At 44.7% G+C, this 25,436-nt stretch overlaps 1 protein-coding gene across 1 annotated transcript in view; it reads left to right on the plus strand.

Annotated features, from left to right (window-relative positions):
- The window catches only part of ddhd1b (DDHD domain containing 1b), a 336,751-nt gene extending 311,709 nt beyond the window's left edge, over positions 1 to 25,042 (plus strand). Inside the window, exons 12-17 of the transcript XR_010531220.2 lie at positions 22,824 to 23,174; positions 23,454 to 23,555; positions 23,775 to 23,885; positions 23,986 to 24,079; positions 24,274 to 24,427; positions 24,889 to 25,042. The gene's annotated coding sequence lies outside the window, so the exon portion shown is untranslated. The remainder of the gene's footprint in view (positions 1 to 22,823; positions 23,175 to 23,453; positions 23,556 to 23,774; positions 23,886 to 23,985; positions 24,080 to 24,273; positions 24,428 to 24,888) is intronic.
- Positions 25,043 to 25,436: the final 394 nt, after the last annotated feature.

The following is a 25,436-nucleotide window of genomic DNA, read 5'->3' on the forward strand; positions in this document are numbered from 1 at the left end:
TTGCACGCAGTACATGTGCATCGGACGCTTTCACTATAGTGAAACGAATGTCCGAGAATTTGGGGGAATGCCGGTAATTGTATTTCGTAACCGAGGCGGATAGTGCGTAAAACCCAACGAGACGGGCTGGGAACTGAAGCGAAGCATCCAGGGACCGTACGAGGAGAATTAACGACACTACCGAAGTACCCGCGGTGGGGCAGCGAAGCGAGACAGGTAGGACTGCCGGTGCGTCTGCTGTGACAGCATAAACATCTACAGTATGTGTGTGTGTGAGACACTGACCTGAGCCCGCTGAGGGTGACGGTCGTCTGGTCTCCTCTGCGGAGAGCGCAGACTCCGATGAGGGTGCTGGTGGTCCGGTCTCCTCAGTGGAGAGCTTGGACTCCTCAGGACACCCGCTGGCGATAAAGGAGAGGTAGGGTGAGCAGGTGTACACTCACGGCTCTCTCGATCCTCCGGAGACCTGGAGAGGAAAGAGGAATGCACTCTTATGTGTGGTTAAGTGGGTACCGGCTGGACAGCCGGTGGAACATATGCAAACCAAGGATTTTCCACCCGACCCTCTACCGGGGGAAGGAGCGAATCACTGTCTCCTGAAGAGTGATCCTCTGCCACTCCGGGTCGCCCGTCTCTGGCCACTTAAACTCCCGATTTTCACGGGAAGCGGCTAAGCGGGCGGGGCGAGCTGCTGACGACCGGTTCCCCTGCGCTGCCGAGATGGGGTCCGAGGAGGGGAACGGAGGTGGCCGCCGCAGGACGCCGACGGCGAGAGGCAGACTGAGGAGCCGGCGTTGGTGGACCAGGGCAGCTCTCTTCCGCCGGGGCATGACCTAGGAGATCGCATCAGTCTGCGCAGCGGAGCTGTACGACTCCCCGGGCTCGCCGAAGAGGCCGGTCTGTGAGACAGGAGCATTCAGGAAGTTGTTCTCGTCTGCGTCCGTCATGTAAGCCAGACACAGCCAAAAGTGGCGATCTTGAACCACTGTGGTGGACATCGCACGACTGAAGGTCGCGGCCTCCCTTGTAAATCTCTAAAGTCACTGCAGCAACGTTATTGCGTGCAGGGCTGAAGCCTCGTCTCCGCATGCATGATGGGGACAGTCGTAACCGGACGACTGTCTATATAAACACGAGAGGGAAGGGTTGGGTGGATCCCCGTCCTTATAGCGGCTCCGTTGGTGAGGGAGGTGAGGGGTGAAAGCTGAACGGCCGAGACGGCCGCAAATCACGTCAGCTCTTCGTGCCGTCGGGAAAGGCAGGCACAGGAGGTGAGGACCGTAGAGGCCCGGGCAGCACCGAAGTACCAATCATGTGGGCGGGACGGTTCGGGCGGAGAGGGATTAACCCCTCCAACTCTACCGTCTTCGCCGCTCGAGCGGGCACGGCCGCCATCTCCAGGACGACTCCCCCTCGGAGAGAAAAATGGGCACCCCTCTGATGCTGCAGAAGTGACGGGATCAGAAGGAGGTCCAATGGATTCGGCAGAAATCGCAGAACACGACTCTGCAGTCTCCACCGGAGCCTTAACCGGCTGAGGATGAGAAGGCCGGTAGGTGAAGGACGCATTCTCCGTCCTACTCAGCGTAGTGATGCGAAGAGCGTCCTGCGAGGGCTTGACAGCCGCACCATGGCGGCGTTCAGCACTGCAAAGGCGCGGACGCCGTTCCCGTAGAAACGACAGTCGTCTCCGCAATCCAAGAGGGTTATGCTCTCACAGAGAGAGCAAAAGCTCTCCACGAACGCAGCCTCGGAGTGCTCGATGCCCAAGCACGAAGACAGCGCTCGTGACCGTCACTGGAATCCCTGTACTTCTCGCATCCAAGATCGCACGGAGGAAAAGCTATCCTGAAAAGGACGCTGATCTCCGAATATACGAGAGAGTGGCTGTCTTTAAAAAAACACAGAGCTCTCACGTATCACTCTTTAGGGAAATCACTCTTAGGTGCTCAGCTGATGATGCGCACAGGGAGAGGCAACGCACACACTAAACTCAAAACAAAAAAGATGCAGAGCAGTGGAATACTGCGAGCGTCCGCTGTGTCAGTACTGCTTGTCAATCAACTTCAGCAACCGTTCCCAGAAGAGCAGAGAGTAGCTTCTCAGTAGCAGATAATGCCGGCTTTCGAAGCGAAAAAGCTAATTTCCATATTTGCACCTGTGGCTTATATACGCACCTGGCGGGGCGGCGCCAGCATTATGCAAATATCTCAATGCCAAGTTCATTGGCGTTTTAGTAGAGTACGAAGCAGATTGGTCTCTCTAAGCGAGTTCCCAATTCGTCGGTCACGACGTGACGTCGTAGTGACCGACTGAAAGGGAACCATCGTTTAACTATGGTTTTTAAAAACCATGGTTGTCAAAACCACGGTTATTTTGTAGTTACCATGGTTTTTAAAAACCATAGTTTAACCATGGTTATTGTAGTAAAACCATGGTTTTCTCATAGTAATCAATACACCAAAAAAACATGGTTACTATACTTTTACCACAATAAAACCATGGTTAATTTTCGTAAGGGAGGTGTTTTATATATGAAGACATCTAAAACATTCTGGGAGGGGGGGGCCTGAGGTGAGAGTATACTGTTACCGTGGTAAAGCATGGTAAATTCTACGCGTATCGGGTTTTAGCACGCAGTAGCCGAAATATACTGTTACCGTGGTAAAGCATGGTAAATTTGATGCGTAGCCTATCGGGTGAATGCACGCAGTAGCCAAAATATACCGTTACTGTGGTAAAGCACGCGTAGCCTATCGGGTTTTAGCACGCAGTAGCCGAAATATACCGTTACTGTGGTAAAGCATGGTAAATTCGACGCGTTTCGCGTTACCTTTATCCTAATATGACTATTATAAACTGGTCGAATCTGCATCACGTCACGTAAAAGCTGAAGATGGCATTTAATCGCTTTAGTTATGATGTGCTGATTTAAAATCATTTTGAGATACAATAAGCCTAAGCAGAACTGACAGATATAAAACAGCGATTGAATTGAACACGTTTAACCAGATTTATAAACTTTATATCAAATTAAAGAGACTTATCTTACCAACGTTGTTAAATCTCGCGATGTAATGTAATGCAACTCCTAATGTAATGTCACATGGAGTTCTTCTCTTTAGCGACCCCAGTGGACGTTTATTTTTCAAAACTGTAGCAATACGTACCTTGGTACATATTTGTGGCGCTGCAAAAAAGTGTGCAGAGGTACGTATTTCCCATGAGACCAGGTTGCAACTTTTCTCTCTTAATAACTCTTTAAACATCAAGCAAGTCCTGCATTTTATTTCCAAATTCTTGCATGTTTTTAAACCGAAACCAATTCAGACATGGCAGCATAGTATAGAGGGTTTTCACGGCGCGTCATCAGAGCGGAAGACGCCATATTGGAGGCACTCCGCATTACAACAGAGCAGACACTGATGTATATGCCGAATGTCGTCAAGGAAAATGGTTAATTATTGCCGTGTTTGAGATGGTACCAACAGTACATATTGAGAAAAAACATTTGGATTATTATCGACTTCCAAAAGTTATTAAAAACCAGGGAAAGGAATGCAAGAAATTATCAGAGGAGCGGCGCTTGTGGTTGGTAAAGCTCAGGAAAAAGAGTAGTATTTTATTAGAAATATGATTGAAGTACATAAAGTATAAAACAATTATGCTTCTACTTGTTGTGCTTTATTTAATATGTACTTTAGTGTATGCACAAAATGTACTTAAACACAAATAAAATTTGCGCTGCAATGCCTTAATGCCAGTGTGCTTAATTGCTCATAACAAATTTTCTATTGTAATGATAATAATATTTTTAATAGTAAATGATAAAAACAATTATTGCTTTTATTTTTTACTGTGCTTATTTTACAGTAAAGCACTTTGGTAGGACACTGGCTATTTTAAATTTGCTATATAAATAAAGCTGACATTGACATATGGGCTCTGCATGAAATCTAGGTAGTTCACTAACTTATATCGGGATATGCAACTGAAGGAAGAATCGCCGGGTCGTCACGGATCCTAGAAGAGGGAGCTCGTAGGGATCTGCACTGCCTATAAATTGTAATTTATCGAAATAGCGTGCCTTTTCTTGTGGTCCAAGTCCTTCCCTATATGCCTTTGCATCTTGGATGCGTTTTCTGTTGTTTAGACATGTCTACATTCACTTAAAGTATCCAAAGCGCATAATATTCCATTGTACTCCGTTCAGTTCTTTACACCGAGTGCCTCCACAATGGCCGCGCATCCGGGTTACCGCCCAGAACCTGACGTCGGTGAAAACACTCTATATAAGGTTTATCATTTTACTCTCAGAGAACGTACAAATAACGATTATTTTAGATGTTAACTAGAGTATTTGAATCGCTAGACGAGGGATTAATATAGGCTATTTATTTTTTCTGAAAATCTCCCACTTATTTAGACAGAATGGGTCACATATACTTAAAGGTGATGTACAGTCAATGTGCTCTCAAGTTCAACGCACATAGGCATAAGCTGTTTGTGGCTTTAAAAATGAGAAGTTTGTTTTACATGCCTATTATTAATGAGAATCAAGTTTTTTGTCTTTTTGTGTAAAATTATGTAATATTATTTTTAATAAATATTTACAATTATTGAAGTTATAATTATATACAAATAATTTTTAGATTGTTACAAATACAGATACAAATACTGACTCTGAAATGCGTGTGCAGCAGGTGTTATGTTAGCTTGAATACAATAACCAGCCAGGCGCGTGCATGAAACACAAGCTCACTTTACTTCGAAACTCACATCATCACATACCGTGTCCCCACTTAACGGTCCGTACTACAACAAACCCTTACAGAAAGTTCCCATTACAGAACACCTCCCCCTTTTAAGTAAGGACCCATTCTCAAATGTAACATATTGGATATAACTTTGTAGAACCTTCACATTTACATTAAATTAACTGAACAGCTTCTCAAGAACATCTTTAAACAACCAACACCTTAGTCCTTTTCTTTCCCCTTCGTTGTGTTTTTTTTCCTTTCTTTTACAAATTAAGACGTTCAGGAGGCCTTGAAACACGGCCCGAACTGGTCACATAAGGTGATCTACACACGTCAGTGTCTCTGGACAACTGCACATCTCTAGTTGCATGTATATGAGTGTCACACTGTTTCTGGTTTTCCACTGTTGTTTCTACAGGGTTTTGAGGTAGCGGCAAAGGAACTGCTTGCATGTGAGTGCGGTTTCTCCTGATCAGACCACCGTCAGTATTTACAAAGTAAGACCTGGGAGTTTCGGCCTGGCGAACGACAGTCCCTTGAGATTTCTCTTTTTTCAGCCACACACTTTGTCCAGGTCATCAAGTCGGTAAGGGTCGTGTTTTGTAACACATGTTGTACCTGTGTTGCTGTTTGTCTTTTGCCCACCTGTCTGTTTCCCTGAATCTCTTAACATTTGGCCAGCGAGGAGTTAGAAAGGTAGGAAGCTGCGGGACGGTGGAACGCAGTTGTCTACCCATTAAACATTGTGCTGGAGAATAACCATTCTCCAAGGGGGTAGACCGATATGTCAGCAACGCTTTAGTTTTCTCACCACCCCCTTTACAAAGTCCTTTCACAGTAGCCACTGCGCGCTCTGCTTCCCCGTTTGCTTGCGGAAATCCTGGGCTGCTGGTAATGTGTGTGAACCCGTATTCACTGGCAAAGTTCTTAAAAAGAGCACAGCTATATTGTGGTCCATTATCGGACATAACAGTCTCGGGGATACCGTGGCGGCCAAACACATCTCTTAAAGCCGCAATGACAGTGTTGGCTGTGGCTACATTTAGGTGCGCTACTTCTATGTAATGTGAAAAATAGTCTACAACCAGAAGGTAAGTATTTTTTTCCCAGAAAAATAGGTCTGTGCCCACCCGCTGCCATGGTCTCTCTGGCACTGAAGTGGTTAACAAAGGTTCTCTGTGCTCAGCCCTGTGCTGTGAGCATGTGCTGCAGTTTTCCACCAGCTGACTGATGTGCACCGACAGTCCCGGCCACCAGACGGCCTGGCGAGCCCTAGCTCGACACTTGACTATTCCCTGGTGACCCTCATGTATATTGTGGAGGACTTCTTGCCTCATGCTGTGGGGAATCACAATTCTTTGGCCCCTTAGGAGCAGCTCTCCAGCCACGGTAAGATTTTCTCTTTCAGGCCAGTATGGACAGAGGTCTGGTGAAAGGGCATGTTTCTTAGGCCACCCAGTCTCACAGTATTGGATGAGTTTAGCGCAGATAGAATCAGCCTTCTGGTTTTCAATTATCGTATTCAGCCTTTTTTCTGTAGCTGGGAGGGCTTGAATTACAGAATCCTCAAACACCTTAACATCTCTCTCATTTTCCTTCTCCTCCTCAGTAAATGTGTGTTTCACAGGGGCCCTTGATAATGTGTCTGCAGTTATCATTTGCTTACCGGGCACATGCACTATGTCAAACGTGAACTTCATCAGCCTCAGACGGAACCGCAGAATTCGGGAAGGGAGTTCCTCTAGTGCTTTTGTGCTTAGCAGTGAGAGCAGTGGTTTGTGATCCGTTTCCAATCTAAATTTCAGGCCCAGAAGATAGGATGACAGCCGTTCACATGCCCACGTCGCTGCTAAGGCCTCCTTTTCTATCTGAGCATAATGTTTTTCTGCCTCAGATAGGCCCCGAGAGATGAACACCACTGGTTTCCATGTTCCATCTGTCTGCTTTTGGTTCAGTACGCCTCCGACACCAAAGGAAGACGCGTCTGCAGAAACACATGTCTCAGCTTTTGAGGAGTATGATGCCAACACCCGCTGTGAACTCAGTTCTAATTTTAATTTTTGAAAAGCCTCTGTTTGTGGAGCTCCCCAGCACCATTCATTTTTTTCACAGAGCAGTTCTTTCAGTGGGCGGTATAGGATGCAAGGTGGGGTAAAAACTTACTCAAATAATTAGCCATCCCCATCACTATCCTCACTCCTTCCACCCCGGTCGGTTCAGGCAGCTCCAAGATCGCTCTGACTTTGCAACGCCATCTGCCCCAATACGGTGTCCCAGGAAGATCATGTTGTCTGTTGCAAACATACACTTCTCATTTAAAGTCAGGCCTTCATCTCTTATGGCGCTTTTCCATTGCATAGTACCCCACGGTTTAGTTTAGTTTGGGTCGGGTCAGCTTACGTTTGGGAGCTTTTCCATTGGGTGCAGTACGTAGTACCCGATACTTTTTTTCGTACCACTTCGGTTGGGGTTCCAAGCGACCCGAGCTGATACCAAACGTGACGCGAAAACACTGTAGATCACTGATTGGTCTGAGAGAATCGTCACGTCATCGCTATAATGTAAATATTAGCTTTAGCTTACTGCTAGCTTGCGCTGTCTCAAGCAAACATGTTGTTATCTGTGTTCTGCTATAAGTTTCCAAACACCCTTTTAGTGATGAAAAACATCCGCATGTTGAGAATCCGGGACACCATAACAGTTTTTTCCAGACTTGCAGTTTGTGGCGGTACATTCGCGACGTGCACGTCCGCATTATATATGCTTAAATGCAACTTGAATGAGGCTCAGCGGAGCACTGTCGACTGACGCCACGGGTCGGGTGTTTGAACAGAAACTGTCATGTGAGACAGAGGTAGTTATAAACGCGATGTGCAAACATCTATTTGTGGTGGCCAATTTTAATTTTGTGGCAGACTGAGAAATAAATGAATGTATGGGAATGTACAACAACGCTCTCACGTGTATGATGTCACAGCAGTAGGCAGCGTAAATATAACGACACGCCTATAATCCCTCCCACTCCGAAGTGATACTAAACTCGATGGAAAAGCTAACCACGCCAAAGTGAGGTGAGCTGACCCGACCCAAACTAAACTAAACCGTGGGGTACTATGCAATGGAAAAGCGCCATTAGTCTCTTAAGGACCCGATGCAGTCTCTCATTATGTTGCTGCATGTCTTCACCATAAACTAATATGTCATCAGCATGACACACAACTCCTTCACAACCTTCTAGCATTTGCGACATTCGACGTTGAAAGTGCTCTGGAGCTGAAGAGATACAGAATGGTGGTTATGAATGTTGTCAAAAGTGAGCTTTCCTCTGACAGTGGAATTTGCCAGAAGCCAAACGTGGCGTCCAGCTTTGTGAATACTTTAGCACCTGCCAGCATCGCAAGCGTCTGCTCTACAGCAGGGAGGATGTGGCGTTCTCTTCGCACCCACTTATTTAGGTGTGTCAAGTCCACACACAGCCGTATCTTTCCTTGGGCCTTAGGCACCACCACCATGCCTGCACACCATGCAGTGGGTGCACACTAATGCACTTTAGAAATCACTCCCATATCCTCCATGCGTTTTAGCTCAACTCGCACTTTATCTCTCATTGGCAGGGGCACACGTCGTGGAGAGGATAGAGCAAATGGAACAGCTGCAGGTTCCAACTCAATTTTGTATGGCTCCTTTAATTTGCCTAGGCCTGAGAACACGGAGGGGTATTTAGCTATAAAGTCCTACTGTCGCTCTTGTACAGTGTGCAGACGCTGTATTAATGTGAGAGCTTCAATCGCAGGAAGCCCGCTTAGACAGACCAGCAACTACATAAATGTCCTGTTCTGTAGTTTTATTTTTGATGCTTAGTTGCCCTTTAAACCGTCCCTTTACATCAAGCCTTTGTTTTCCTGGTCCGAACAGTACTTTCCCAGGTGGCTTTAACGCTCCATATTTCTTAGTGGAGAAGTCACTGCTTGGAATTGCTGTAACAGCAGCCCCCGTGTCCAATTTGAAAACTGTGTTTTCCCCATTCAGTACAATTAGCTCATTCCATCCATCAGTTCCCTGATTATACACTTCTCCAAGGAAAGCAAAATCCTCATTGTGGCCAGTTTCTGACTGCCCCTCTGTTATGTAATGAACCCCTATTGTTGACTTACATTTTTTTGCAAAACCTGAACTAACTCATCAGCCTCCTTCCAGAATGTCTCCCTATCAAGCTAATCATTTAAATCAGGTGTGTTAAATAAGGAGACATCTAAAACATTCTGGAAGGGGGTCCTTGAGGACCAGGGTTGAGAAACACTGCTTTACGGTGACATCTCCTGCAGTCAGCATCTCTAGCTGGGCAGTCTTTCCAGGGGTGATTCTTAATGTTTCCACATCTGCCACATCCAAATGACTGTTTCTCCGTTTTCATTTTAGGGTTTTTTTGTGATCTCCTTTCCTTCTTGTGTATAGCCTCAACGTGTCCTATTGGCTGGTCTGCTCCGCGCAGTATAGGCTGTTGTTTTTTCACTGCCGCACTTTGTTTCACTTTCTTTATCGCTTTCTCTAGCGTCAAATCTGCGTCCAACTGTAAGCTTTCTGATAATTTGGCATCGCGTATGCCGACCACGATACGGTCTCTTATCAAATCCGCCTTTAGAGCGCCGAAATCACACTGCTCAGCGAGTGAGTGTACCGCTGTAAAAAACGACTCGACGCTCTCTCCCGGCTCTTGATTCCGCTTGTTGAATCGCGCCGTTCAAAAATCACATTTCTTTTGCTAATGCAGTGCTTATTAAAAGCATCCGTAACGGCAGCATATGACTTCTTTTGTGCATCAGTCAACGGCAACACATACAAAATATCCTCGGCATCATCCCCCGCTGCATACATGAAAGTGTTCACCTGGTATTCCTCTGGCTGTTTATCCAGACCCGATGCGATCCTGTAGCGCTCGAAACGCTTCATCCATCTTGGCCACTCACATGTATTGGTAAAATCAAATTTGCCGGGCAGAGCTAGCTGCAAAGCTAACATCGGTGGTGCTGGCGCTTCTCTCTCCATCCTCTCTCTTTTTATTCAGTTTTTTCACCAAACTACCCTTTTATGTGTTATATTACGGTTCAGTTCTCTTCTGACACCATGTTATGTTAGCTTGAATACAATAACCAGCCAGGCGCGTGCATGAAACACAAGCTCACTTTACTTCGGAACTCACATCATCACATACCGTGTCCCCACTTAACGGTCCGTACTACAACAAACCCTTACAGAAAGTTCCCATTACAGAACAGCAGGCACTTATTTTGACAAGATGCACATGAGGCAACAAATGCATATTTTGAATACACGAGCAACACACATGACACTCCAAACACATAATTTGAATACATATATATGAATACAAAATATGTTAATTGTAGTACTCGAGACTCGGTCTCGAGACCATATTTAATGGTCTTGGTCTTGTCATGGACTCGTGAGCATTTTGACTCGGTCTCGACTCGTACTCGAATACAATTGGAATCGGACTTATTCTCGATTCCACACGAGTCCCTTTTAAAATATATATTACTGTTTCTTTTAACTGATGTAAGATTGACAAGAACAGTGGTTGGGGATTTTTTGCGCGCATCAGACTGGCGCGGGTCAGACGGTCAGACCTGAAAAGGTTTTTGCCTTTGGTTTATTGACTTTTACCTCATGGCAGTGCAATAGAACGCACCCCTCCAGTGAGATTCAAGCATTAGATAACCCGCTGTTACCCAAACTGACAGTGGCATTAGAACACAGAGTGGAACTACACATAATTCCAGCAGTAAACGCAACACAGTCTCACTCCCTACTCGTCAAATGTATGACGCATGGTCAAGGGATTTGGCGTCACCTTTTAACGCCCTGGGTATACCCTTTGCGTTGTTTTTCAACGTGTCGGGTCACCGATAGACTTCTATTAGAACTCAACAGCGTTGAAATTTGACGTCTTGGGACAGCGCATCGCAACCGGAACCTGCATCGTAGACTGCAGTTAATAAGAATAAATAGGAATAGGCAACAATAGACCTGTTCGAGTCGCGACTCACTCGGATCTTTAACCCGGATCTTTAAATTAACTCATGAGTCGCGAGTCTCTAGTGTCATTAACCCGGATCAGTTGAGTCCTACTACAATTCAATGTAAAACCATAAACAGCGCCACCACACACACAAACCTCTTTCAACATCATTGATGAGACTTTGCTCGCACTACAGATCCACTCGTAACCGGCTGATCTGCACGAGAACTGACCCGAGATTCTCACTCAGAGCCGGAAACATTGCAAACTCAAGAGACCTGCGGATCCGCGAATTGACCCGAGATTCTCACTCAGAGCCGGAAACATTGCAAACTCGAGAGACCTGTGGATCCGCGCGAGCCGCGAACTGACCCGAGATTCTCACTCAGAGCCGGAAACAATGCGGACTCGAGAGACATGCGAATCTGCTCTGACTCGAGAGTCTCTCAACTCGTAACCGGCTGATCCGTAACCGACTGATCCGTAACCAGCTGATCCGCCGGCTGATCCGTAACCGGCTGATCTGCGCGAACTGTCTCTCCGACTCTGGGGGCTACATAAGCAGGACAGTTCTTTTCTATATTTTCTCTATATTATTATGCTATTGTTATTAGGCTTCTTTTTTAAATGGTCGACCATACACACCAAACCTAAAACCTATAAGCATGTTATTTCAGAAGTGAAAGGCTTTTGTTATGGATTTGCTTTTGAGGAGACTTCAGTCGCTCTATAGATCCACTAACCGGCTCCGGCTGATCCACGCGAATCAGCCGGTTAGTGGGATCTGTAGAGCGAGTCTCATGTCCATGGTCTGCGAGTCTGCAATGTTTCCGTCTCTGAGAATCTCGAGTCGCGTGGATCAGCCGGTTACAAGTGGGTCTGTACTGAGTTTCCTTGGCAATTTAGCAATACTGACTCAAATGACTCAAGTGAATCACACAACCCGGATCACTTTAGTGAGTGACTCACAATAACCCGGATCCTTAAAAGGAATCGAGTTTGCCAGGCCTAGGCAACAATAAATGATCTATGCCAGCGCAAGTCAAATAGGGGAACCGGGAACATATTAATCTTGCCATTCAACTGGTTTTTAATGTTCATAATCCCCCGCAGTCTGATCGCAAATACGCAACAGGGCGGTCTGTGGTGAGTTAAACAACATTCAACTGCAGGTTCAGTTCAGCGGTGAGTTTAACAACGCTCCAATGCGGGTAAAATAACATTCAGAGGGGAGTTTTATTAAAACAGCTCTCAACTGCAGGTAAAATAACAATCAGAGGTGAGTTTAACAATGCTCCACGGCGCGTAAAAGTAGTATTTTAAGCGTTTTCTGATCATCTGTAAGTGCTTTGATTAGGCGTGATGCATGCTGGGTATTAAATCATTTTTATCAGAGGCTCGTTGATTTTAATAAATATAGATATAAATTTACATTTTACTATAATACGATTGTTTTCGATTAATTTATGGGTTGTCTGATTATTAATTTAAAATCCTGTAATTTAATAACTCTGACGTCATCGAATGACGATCCCAAGGGCAGGCCCATTGCGCGATATTCCACTCGGTAAGTTGAGATGGATTTAATTCTTACATTTACACAGTGATAATAATAATAATAATGACAATACGTTGTGTTTGGAACATTCAAATGTATAAGGTAGCAATAGGACGGTCATTAAACAAATAACTTTGTTGCACCACATCATGTGCAGTAGGCTAATAGCAAAATTAGCTAATTAAATTCATTTAGTCGCATATAAGTTACAGTTTTTTTCGATTGCTAAACAACAGTGGGCACAACTGGAGCTACATGTGCAAAACTCTAACTACAGTCTGCAATACCAAAAGTCACCTGAGCTAAACTGTACATATCACCTGCAAAACTCACTCCAACCAACACAACTCTAAACACATGACTCAAAACAGCTTAGTGCAGCCAAACACTAAACACAACCCTCACTGAGATAACACACACTGTCACTCACAACACACTGAGAGGAAAAACACTAACATCAAACACCAATACACAAAATACTAACTTTTTATCTTTACAGTTTCAACAATTTCAGTGACGTCATACAAAGTAATGTTTTCTTCAAATAATTATTTATTTATTGATTGATTTATCACATGATTTATTGACATTTTTAGAACAGAACAATTCTTTAAGGTAAATGAAAATTAGCAGTTTGCTTCAATAGTTTGTAGTAATTTATGGAATTACAGTAATGAGAAAAAAAGGTAGAAATTAAAAGTACATACTGTAATTCAAACAAATAAATGAGGGGCTAATCCTGCCTCTCTCTAGCATCAGGCCACTACCTGCCACCCTGCCCCCTCACTCAAACTGATTTTGCCAAGTGGTTGATGTCCTCAGGGAAACATTATGTTAACCCTGGAACAACATTTCAATCAACCAATCAGATTTCAGAAATAAGATTATAGTTTGTTTTACGTAAATTTAAGCTTACAACCAAGATTAGCTGTTTCTGGACCATTGTTTTTTACTTATCATGTCCCTCTGATTTTAGGGTTTGGTTATGGTTAGGGTTGGGGTTTGGGGTAGGTTGGGGTATGTTGCCCTGAGGACATCAACCACTTAGCAAAATCAGGAGAGCCCTTCTGCTTCCACAAACCCGTCATTTCCTAAATTTGTCTTTCTGAGCTATACCTATCATAATTTATATATATATATATATATATATATATATATATATATATATATATATATATATATATATATATATATATATATATATATATATATATATATATATATATATATATATATATATATGAAATTGGAATTTATATTTATATGAAATTGCAATCAGCAGTGTTTGAAAGGCACAAGACTGAAATCAATTGTGTTTTGAATGTGTGGTTCACAGTTTTGACAGCAGTGTGTTAGCATTTGAACAAAGTGCTGTAAATCCACAGTGTTGTGCAGGTTGTGTTTAAAGTCATGGGATAAGTGTGTAAAGTTTTGAAAACTGTGTTCAAGCAATGAAAAATGAACTAGAGTTTGGTCCACATGAACTGCTGCTGTGCAGACTGTAGTTAGAGTTTTGCACATGTAGCTCCAGTTGTGCCCACTGTCGTTTAGCAATCGAAAAAAACTGTAATCATGCAGCAAGATACAGGGAAATGCAAGATTTTCACTAGTGGTATGTTACCTATATTACACTAGCTCGCAACCAAGTTATTATGTTGACTTGGCCAACATGATGAACAGTGTTGCCAGATTTGTTTATTTTCCAGCCCAGTAATTATTTAAAATCCACACAAAATTATACAATAAACGGACAGATATGATATATAATAAACAACAAATAAACATAATTTTTAACAGAACCATTATTGTGGCTTAATTTTCATGTTTTACAGTTTTTTACGATTGCTTACACACAAAATCTTTTCATGTCACCCGATTTTTGAAAGCTCTCACTCAAAGTGCAAAACTACATACCAAATCATCAAAACCATAAGCTATTTCTCAGCCTTTGACTCAGTTTTCAATTGCATAAAACACTTTTTTCAAAACACTACACACAATTCTCTTCCTAAAACACAAAGATCTATGAGAAAGTCACTTGCTTTCTTTTTTTCAAACACAACCAATCAAAATGCTACACTCATTCACCAGGTCACAAAGACACACTCCTCACATGTCCAAACACTAAATGCTTACAGTAACTGATCACTAACCAATCACTGCTTTACTTTACAGTAGTATAGATATGCCTATAAATAGGTCAAAGGTCACTGTTTTGTCAATCTGCACCCCCCCCTGCCAATTCCTGGAACAGGACCCCACACACAATTACTGTATTCTACTGTAAAGAATATACTTTTGGTTTACATGTTTATAGTTTTGTTGTATGCTAATGTATATAACAGTAATGTTTGGACTAATAAAAATTTTCTGTTTCTACATTGCATTGGCGTTTCCAGTGTACTTGTTACCCCTCTCAGCAGATTACTTTCACTGTAGAACATTGTATTGAAATGTAGATATAAGCCTATGAAAGACCAAAGAGCTATAGATTTAGAACAGCAGTGTTTAGATGGTATATCCAAAAATGTATTATTATGAAAGAAGTGTTTGCTATTTGATGCGAATGCTTCATTCTGACATGTGTTTGTGGCATTTTGAATGCAGTGTTGCATTTTGAAGGAGATGTTTGCTAATTTGCATTTTGTGTGTGCAGTTTTGAGAATTGTGTGTAGAGTTTTTAAAAAAGGAGACTTAGTTTTGAAAACGTGTGTAATTGGTAAAAACTGTAATATGAAATAATTAAAGCCAATTTTCGCTATAACTGTATAAAATCAGTATCATATAGATTTGACCTCAGCTTCCAACACAGATGGAAGGAATATTGATGTGTGTGTGTGTGTGTGTGTGTGTGTGTGTGTGTACCTGGTAATTATCACGTTGAAGATAGGAATACCAGTGTTTTTGTGACCTCGTGGGGACATTTTGATGTCCCCATGAGGAAACATGCTTATAAATCAAACAGAATGATGTTTCTTGAAAATCTAAGTTAGTAGAAAGTTTTCTGTGATGGTTGGGGTTAGGGAATGGGGTAGGTAAGGGGAATAGAATATACAGTTTGTACAGTATAAAATACATTACGTCTATGGAATGTCCCCACAAAACATGGAAACCAGAATGTGTGTGTGTGTGTGTGTGTGTGTGTGTGTGTGTGTGTGTGTGTGTGTGTGTGTGTGTGTGTGTGAGTGTGTGTGAGAGAGAGAGAGAGAGAGAGAGAGAGAGAGAGAATGAGTGAGTGTGAGAGTGTAAGTGTACATGTTACACACTGGCACAAAATTAGTTTCTTTGCATTTAATAGCAACATCTTGTGCTTTCCATTGCAGATATGTAACTGAACTGCTGGGAGGAGAGCGTCTCGGTTACGAATGTAACCCTCGTTCCCTGAAGGAGGGAACGGAGACGTCACGTCGTGACCGACGAATTGGGAACTCGCTTAGAGAGACCAATCTGCTTCGTATACTACTAAAACGCCAATGAACTTGGCATTGAGATATTTGCATAATGCTGGCGCCGCCCCGCCAGGTGCCTTTATAAGCAGCAAATGCAAATAGGGAAATTAGCTTCTTTTCGCTGAGAAAGCCGGGAGAAAGTGACCGGTCGATAAACAGCAGGGAGCAGCCCTGTGGCGACGGGACGTGACGTCTCCGTTCCCTCCTTCAGGGAACGAGGGTTACATCCGTAACCGAGACGTTCCCTTTCAGTCGGTCACTACGACGTCACGTCGTGACCGACGAATTGGGAATCCCTACCAAAACGCCACTGAGGGCTGACCTCTTCCAGTGTCTGCGTAAAGCCCTCCGGTTCCACTTAAGGAGGAGGAGAATGAGGTTTTAAGGCAGAAGGCCGGGCACTAGATGTTCCTTTAACCCCACAGAAGTGCCAGCGACTGGGAAGCGCCCTACCTGAGCGGGATAGGAACGCTGCGGAAGCCACCACCCGTCTTAAGGGCTAATGGTGGGCGAAAGTCAACCGTAGTTGAGGAATAAAGACAGCCGTGGCTGTGTAAGCAAAGCAGTGCTCTGCTAAGGGAAACGTGGGCTGGTAGGATTAACCCCACGGAAAAATACTCACAAAGGAACCCGGTGGGACACAATGTGGAGCCCGAGCCAGACACGTAGGTTTGCGAGGATACAGCTAGTGAAAGGCTGACAGCCAATGCTCCGCAACAAAGGCTGCCAAGGCAGCGGAGGAAGAACAATTCAAACCATTACGCATTTTTGTTCTGAAGGCCTTCCATACTGACACAGTTATGAAGCATCAGTTGGAGGCTGCAAGCCGACCTGCGAGACTGCTCTCCGTGCTCCCCCTGGTGAGGAAAGAACACGAGAGGATACAGGCTCGATACGAACACTGTAAAATCTAATGAACGTATTAGGTGTCGCCCAACCAGCAGCTCTACAGATGTCTGTTAGCGAGGAACCACGAGCTAAAGCCCAAGATGAGGCAACACTCCGTGTGGAGTGCGCTCTCAATTTAAAGGGGCAAGGAATACCCTGAAGATTATAAGCCAGGGTGATAGTATCAACTATCCAATGAGACATCCTCTGCTTAGTGACAGCTTTCCCTTTCTGCTGGCCACCATAACAAACAAAGAGCTGGTCTGAGGTCCTGAGGTTTTGCGTGCGAACCACGTAGAGTCGCAGTGCGCGTACGGGGCACAACAAAGCCATGGTTGGGTCTCGTCCTCCGGGGGCAGCGCTTGCAAGCTCACCACCTTATCTCTGAAGGGAGTGGTGGGAACTTTGGGCACGTAGCCTGGTCTGGGTCTCAGTGAGACAGCAGGACCAAACTAAAAGCACGAATCGTCAACAGAGAATGCATGTAAATCCCCTACTCTCTACATGGAGGCCAATGCTATCAGGGTCAGAGTTTTCATTGATAAAAAACATCAGACTCGTAGACTGCAAAGGCTCAAAAGGGGAGACCTGAAGGCTTCAGCACCATGGACAGGTCTCAGGAGGAAAGAGGGAGGGCGCGAGGGGTTTAGCCTGCGAGCGCCTCTTAAAATGTAATAATTAAATCATGCTGGCCAACTGATCTGCCGTTGATAAGAGAGTGATGAGCAGAAATAGCGGCGATATCAACTTTAATGGCGGAGGGACAGCCTACCATCTAACCTATGTTAAAGATATAAAAGCACAATGTTAATGGGCATTCTCTGGGGTCCTCGCGTTGCGAAGAGCACCGGGTGACGAAAAAGGTTTCTTTAAGCGCGTAAGCCCGTCTTGTGGACGGTGCTCGAACCGCGTCGATGGTGTTAGATACCGCTTGCGATAAATCACCTAAACCTTGCGCGCGCTCAACGACCATACATGGAAATCCCACAGGTCGGGGCGCGGGTGCCATAATGTGCCCCTTCCTTGAGAAAGAAAGTCTTTCCTCAGGGGAAATCGTCAGGGAGGGGCTGTCGCGAGGAGCATTAACTCTGAAAACCAATCCAGTACGGGGCGACTAATAAAAGGCTCTCCTCGTCCTGCCTGACTTTGCACAGTGTCTGCGCAATAAAGCTCACTGGAAGGAATGCGTATTTACGCACCCCCCGCGGCCAGCTGTGTGCCAACGCATCCACGCCGAGGCTGCCCTCGGTTAGTGAATAAAATAGGCGACAGTGGGTATCGTCCGGCGACGCAAACAGATCTATCTACGCACAACCGAACTTCTTCCAAATTAGCTGGACCGTCTGGAGGTGGAGTCGCCATTCGCCGGGGGCGCAGCTCGGGAAGCGCGTCTGCCGCTGTATTGAGCGAACCCGGGATGTAAATGGCACGAAGGGACCTCAGATGCTTCTGACTCCAAAGGAGGAGATGACGAGCGAGATGCGACAGGTGACGAGAGCGCAAAACCGCCTTAACGGTAAATAACGCAACAGTCGCAATGTTATTGGCGTCGGCTAATACATCCTTCCCTCGCATCTCCATAGCGGAGCGTACAAGTCCCAGATATACAGCGCACCGCTCGCGGCAGTTGGGGTGCTATGCACACCCCTGAGACTGCAAGCCCGTCATACGTGGCTGATCATCCCGTGCTGAGGGCATTGCAATATACAGAATGCCAGGAGACCCCTCAGGGGCATATCTTCTATCGGAAATGCCGGGTCTACCACAGGGAAAAATTTAAATGACACGCAGGTGCAATGTTTACACGGTGTATGTCGGGTGCCACGCTCTCCTCGAGACTCGATCGTAAGCCAATGCTGAAGCGGTCTCATATGAAGCAGCTCGGGCGGCGTCACAGCCGCAGCATGCTGTCATATGTCCAGGAGCTTCTGAAATTGTTTCAGAGGGACCGCGTACTTCCCTCGAATTAAACCGAGGCAAGTCAGAACTGACTGGTTGCGCGCTCTTGTTAAACACGCCAATTAGTCGATCGAGTCTTATTTCCATACTGAGAAAAAGGATCCTCTGCACGGGGCAAAGTTGCTCTTTCCCAGTCGACCTGAAGACTTAAACGAGCGAGATGCCGAAGCATTAACTCTCTGTGTTCGTGCACGTCTGCCAAGAACGGGCTATTATAAGTCGACGTAGAAAAAAGCAGAATGCGAACAACGCTCTCTCTCTGACATTTCAATGCCGTGACTACACATGGAGACACGGAGAGAGAGAGAGACAGCTCGAATGGTGTACTTAGTATTAATATGCCCACCCCACGACGCAGAGCGAAAAAACGGTCTAAAGCTAGGGGAGATGGACACATAAGTACATGTCTTACAGGTCTAAGGCTGCAAACCGATCTGAACATTGAAATACGAGCCTCGGCGTTATCATCCAAAAAGAACACCTTCGTAGAGCCGGTGCGTAAATCAAATCGATCGTAACCCGCCGCGTATTTTGGGTACTATGAGATAAAGGCTGGAAAAACCCTATCATCATCATCTCGGTAAGAGGGACCGGCTCGAACATCCTTCGCCAACAGGATATCGATTTTTGCACGCAGTACATGTGCATCGGACGCTTTCCCTACAGTGAAACGAAAGCCCGAATTTTGGGGTGTGCCGGATTCGTAACCGAGGCGGATCGTGCGTAAAACCCAACGAAACGGGCTGGGAACTGAAGCCAAGCACCCAGGCACCGTACGAGGAGAAATAACGACACTACCGAAGTACCCGCGGTGGGGCAGCGAAGCGAGACAGGTGGGACTGCCGGTGCGTCTGCTGTGACAACATAAACATCTACAGTATGTGTGTGTGACACTGACCTGAGCCCGCTGAGGGTAACGGTCGTCTGGTCTCCTCTACGGAGAGCGCAGACTCCGATGAGGGTGCTGGTGGTCCGGTCTCCTCAGCGAAGAGCTCGGACTCCTCAGGTCACCCGCTGGCGATAGAGGAGAGGTAGGGGAGCTGGTGTGTACCCGCTCACGGCTCTCTCGATCCTCCGGAGACCTAGAGAGGGAAGAGGAATGCACTCTTATGTGTGGTTAAGTGGGTACCGGCCGAACAGCCGGTGGAACATATGCAAACCAAGGATTTTCCACCCGACTCTCTATCGGGGGAAGGAGCTCCATCTCCTGAAGAGTGATCCTCTGCCAATCCGGGTCGCCCTTCACTGGCCACTTAAACTCCCGAATTTCACGGGAAGCAGCTAAGCGGGCGGGGCGAGCTGCTGACGACCGGTTCCCCTGCGCTGCCGAGATGGGGTCCGAGGAGGGGAACGGAGGTGGTCGCCGCAGGACGCCGACGGCGAGAGGCAGACTGAGGAGCCGGCGTGGTGGACCAAGGGCAGCTCTCTTCCGCCGGGGCATGACCTAGGAGATCGCCTCAGTCTGCGCAGCGGAGCTGTACGACTCCCCTGGCTCGCCGAAGAGGCCAGTCTGTGAGACAGGAGCATTCAAGTTGTTCTCGTCTGCGTCCGTCATGTCAGCCAGACACAGCCAAAGGTGGCGATCTTGAACCACTGTGGTGGACATCGCACGACTGAAGGTCGCGGGCTCCCTCGTAAATCCTTGTGAGCCTGCAGCAACGTTATTGCGTGCAGGGCCGAAGCCGCCTCTCCGGCATGCCTAATGGGCAGCGTCCGTAACCGGACGACTGTCTACAAACACGGGAGGGAAGGGTTGGGTGGTCCCTCCAGGAACGCATCCCGCTCCACTGAAGGGGTCCCCGCCCTTAGCGGCTCCGTTGGTGAGGGAGATGAGGGGTGAAGCTGAACGGCCGGACGGCCGCAAATCACGTCAGCTCTTCGTGCCGTCGGGAAAGAAAGGCACAGGAGGAGAGGACCGAGAGGCCCGAGCAGCTCCGAAGTACCAATCATGTGGGCGGGACGGTTCGGGCGGAGAGGGGTTAACCTTTCCAACTCTACCGTCTCCGCCGCTCGCGGGCACGGCCACCATCTCCGGAACGACTCTGCCTCGGAGGAAAAATGGACACCCCTCTGATGCTGCAGAAGTGACGGGACCAGAAGGAGGTCCAATGGATTCGGCAGACATCGTAGAACACGACTCTGCAGTCTCCACCGGAGCCTCAACCGGCTGAGGATGAGAAGGCCGGTAGGTGGAGGACGCACCCTCCGTCCTACTCAGCGTAGTGACGCGAAGGGCGCCCTGCGAGCGCTTGACAGCCGCACCATGGCGGCGTCAGCACTGCAAAGGCGCGGACAGCGTTCCCGTAGAAACGACAGTCGTCTCCGCAATCCAAGAGGGTTATGCGCTCACAGAGAGAACAGAAACTCTCCACGAACGCAGCCCCGGAGTGCTCGATGGCTGAGCACGAAGACAGCGCTCGTGACCGTCACTGGAACCCTTATACTTCTCGCATCTAAGATCGCACGGGCGAAAAGCTATCCTGAAAAGGACGCTGATCTCCGCATATACGAGAGAGTGGCTGCCTTTAACAAGGCACAAAGCTCTCTCGTATCACTCTTTTAGGGAAATTCACTCAGATGCTTAGTTGATGAGCGCACAGGAAGGCAACGCACACACTAAACTCAAAACAATAAACAGATGTAGGGCCGTGGAATAAGCGAAGCGTCCGCTGTGATACTGCTAGTTCAACCAACTTCAGCAATCAAATCCCAACAGAGTAAAGTAGCTTCTCAGTAGCAGATAAAGCCGGCTTTCGAAGCGAAAAAAAAGCTAATTTCCCTATTTGCACCTGCTGCTTATAAAGGCACCTGGCGGGGCGGCGCCAGCATTATGCAAATATCTCAATGCCAAGTTCATTGGCGTTTTAGTAGTATACGAAGCAGATTGGTCTCTCTAAGCAAGTTCCCAATTCGTCGGTCACGACGTGACATCGTAGTGACCGACTGAAAGGGAACAGTACATCTCCTGCTCAGTGGTATTGCCAGCCTTGTGCCACTTGTTCAAAATTATGGAGTCCACAGAGGATGATCCAGCCTATGTAGTAAAATTCAAAAATAATTTTACTTCAGACCTATCTAAAAGGAAGGACAGCACTAATCTCACATGGCTGAAGATCGCTACTGCAATTGACCCAAGGTTTAAAGACCTAAAGTGTCTTCCCAAAGATGGAAGGAATGAGGTGTGGGCTTCACTAAGCAAGCTGTTAAGGGCACAGAGTCCTGGAAAACAAGAGTCTAAAGAGACAACAGACCAACAGCCACCAAAGAAGAGAAGGATCTCCTTCTTGCTGGTTTCTTCTGATTCAGAGTCAGATGAAGAGTCCATAGAACAGTGTCTTAACCGCTACAAAGCAGAGCCCAAATTGCACATGGAGGGTTGTCCACTACAGTGGTGGAAAAAGAGAGAAGCAACACATGCAAGGCTGGCACCAATAGCATGCAAGTATCTGTCAACCCCTGCTACAACGGTGCCTTGTGAGAGACTGTTCTCACTCTCAGGTCACATCATTCAAAAGAAAAGGGCCACATTGTCCCCTGATAATGTCAACAGACTGGTCTGTCTCAGCAACTGGCTGAATGTAAAGGAGGACTAAGCAAAATAGTTTCTACTTCATAATTAATGTTCTCAACTCTCAGCAATACAACGTTACAATGAGTACAATTGTTTGTATTCATTCCTTTATTATTATTATTTTCCAATTTCCATATTTGCAATGACTATACTTTGGAATTTTTTTGCAGTCCACTTAGAATTCAACATGGAAATCATTTTTGTTTTTTATTTGCATTGATTGTTTTGAAATTCAAATGGCACTTACATGCCTGTTTTTATTTCTGTAATATATATGGCTTTCAAGCCAACAGTTAATTTGGAGGATATTGATGGTTTATTGCAGGTATGTTGTTTACATGAGAAAATCTGTGTTACAAGTTAAACAAAAATTCCAATAAACAATCATATTTTGAATTTAAATAGTTTCTTTGTCTTGAGTTTACATTAATTATTTACGTTTTACATTTACATATCCAAAAAGTTTGTCTTTTAATTGCGATTAATCGCGATTAATTTCAAAAGATTGTGCGATTAATTAGTTAATTTTTTTTAATCGATTGACAGCACTAAAAAGGAAATATAAAAGTATTGTTTTTGTATACTATTTTAACTATTTTAGTGTCTTCTACAAGATCTTCAGCAGTCACTGAACAATATCTCTGAGGCATCACCTCCTGGAAACCCAAGAGATCCTCTTCTGGCTTCCTCAAACTGGAGCACACGTCAAAGTCTCTTTTCAGAGAGGTGGAGGGCAGAGAGACCCCGTCTGCTGAACACGGCTGTGGCAAAAGAAAATGTTTGTGGCAGAAGCCCAGCTGTTTTCCGGTGTTGTGACTGTCGACCTCGTCCCTTCTTCTGTGCTGAATGTGACGTCATCATGTCCTCCATAGCAGAGATGCCATGACTGCTGGATTCTTCCAGCCATTGCCTCCAACAACTGTTGTGGTGGATAAGGCTCTTTCGCATTGTGGTAAGTTTTGTGTATGTACATATTGTATATGTACAACATATGTCATAAATCCTTTTCAGAATAATTAAGCTACAGTAATATGCTTTACTATCTCAATTATATCTTTTTGTCACATTGTATAATGTTGAATGTATGTGGATACTCCGTGTCAGTCAGCATTGTAAGCATATCTCATGTACTTTTTCAACAATGTGCTTCCAACCATTGATCCATTACAATCTTATATTACTCAGTCAAATAAATGATCTTAAATGTTTTCTACTGTATGATGTTTTTCAGTGCGGCTTGTACCTGTGAAAATGCCTGACAAAATCTATGGTTGTTCACCTGAGTCATCAAGGGTCTGTCCAGGAAAGACAGTTGCTGTGGTCACAATTAATGGTAAGAATGTAAAGAACTTTGTTTTTTTTCCTGTTAAAGCAGAATCTTAAATATCTTTTCATACTTTATTCACAACAATAGATGTGACCTCCAAGACCTTCTTAACATTCATTTCCTTTCAGTATTTCATACCAAAGCCCATGATTTTAAAGGTGAGGTAAGGAAAAATAAATTAAACATCAGCAAACATCTGGTTCTTTCTTTTTTATTTTTAACCAGGTGAAATGGAGTATGGCATATCAGGATGTTGCTGAATTAACACTAGGAGAGGAGGTGGAACAGTGCAATGCCTTTTTCTGTAGGATCACAGTGACCACAAAACCCAAGCAGGTAAACAACTGCACTAGCAGGTGCAATACTGCACTAGTTATAAAATCATATAATAAATAGGGGGCATAATATGATGACATAATATTTTGTGTGTTTGCAGGATGCTCAGACCTGCCGACCCTAGCATGGCCATGTGCTGGAATCAGCAAAAGTTTGACAATTTGGCCATCTCACTTACTCGCCGATATCAGAAGGTAATGACATTAGTAGAATTTGTTTGAGATGTTTTGAATTGTGTGTTAGCAGTGTTTGAAGCTGTGCATTAAAGATTTGGTTTTGTTTCTTGCTATCTGTGATTGTTTGCCAAAAAAGCTCTGCAAAGCCAGTTACAAAACCTAGAGTCCATGAAAACTCAGTGACTTAAGACTTTCTCATAATTGCATTCCAGACTCTGTTGATCTTAAGGACCGTGTCAGTTTAGAGACTTCAGGAGGAGCAGAAGATTCTTGTTGCAGAGATGGACCATCATTGGAAATCTCTTTCAGCTTGTGCTGATGCCATCAGAGAGCTGTCCTGCTTGTTTTATAATGAGACAATGAAAAGTATGTATTTGTAATATATGGCATAATGGCAATGGATATTTTTATTTTGTTGTTAGTAAGAGTATAACCTATTAACTCAAATCTGCTAATGTTCACATTCACATAACTGCATATAGGACATATCACTTCTAATCATTGAAGTAACAAGTAGTAAAACACATTTTATTAAAGGAAATTTAAATATTTTACTATGTTCTTACCTTAACTTAGACAAATGAATACACACATATCTTTTTTCAATGCGTGCACTTTAAGTTTTGTACAGCGCCTCGTGAATGTGTGTATTAATTAATCTAAGTTGGGATCTAAGGGATTTTTTCTGTTTTGTCAGAATGTATCATATTAGGATGATGCTGTAATTTGGTCTAGTAAAGGAGAACAATTATGTTTTCCTTTAAGTACAAGTACCTCAAAGTTGTACTTTGTTTTCTAATGGCATTATCTCCACTTTGACATTACAGCGGCAAAACCTGGGATGACACCTGGGAGCCTGCCAGTGAATTCTAGCACAAGTCTCCACATCCCAACCAGCTTTCAGCATGACAGCCTAAACCTGTACATTATCAAGCACCATTAAAGTCTTATTTTTGCCTTTCCTTGCTGTTCTTTATTAAAGTTTTTGCAGTACCCAGTCTCTTTTAGTGTTTTTTATTTTGTCTTTTTTTAAACTCTGTATTTCCATAAACTACACAGCAGACAAGAAGTGTCCCATGCAAGATCATAAGGTAGAGAGTTAGTGCTGTTTGCCATAATAAAATTCCCAAAGGCATTATATTTAAAGATTTTTGGAGTACAGTTTTAAGATGGGTAAGTCTACTTAAACTATGTGGTATGCCAGACATGAATAAGTACCACAAACATGTTCAATTCCAATATTAGATAAGAGTTACTTTAACATTTATAATTGTTATAAAAATTTTTTACTTACATTTATTCAGAATAAAATAATGAAAATGTAGTGGTTCATATGTAAAACAGTAATTCAAACATTTTATTTTTGGCTAATTCT

The sequence above is a fragment of the Paramisgurnus dabryanus genome, chromosome 12 (genome assembly GCF_030506205.2).
Source record: "Paramisgurnus dabryanus chromosome 12, PD_genome_1.1, whole genome shotgun sequence".
NCBI classification, from domain to species: domain Eukaryota; kingdom Metazoa; phylum Chordata; class Actinopteri; order Cypriniformes; family Cobitidae; genus Paramisgurnus; species Paramisgurnus dabryanus.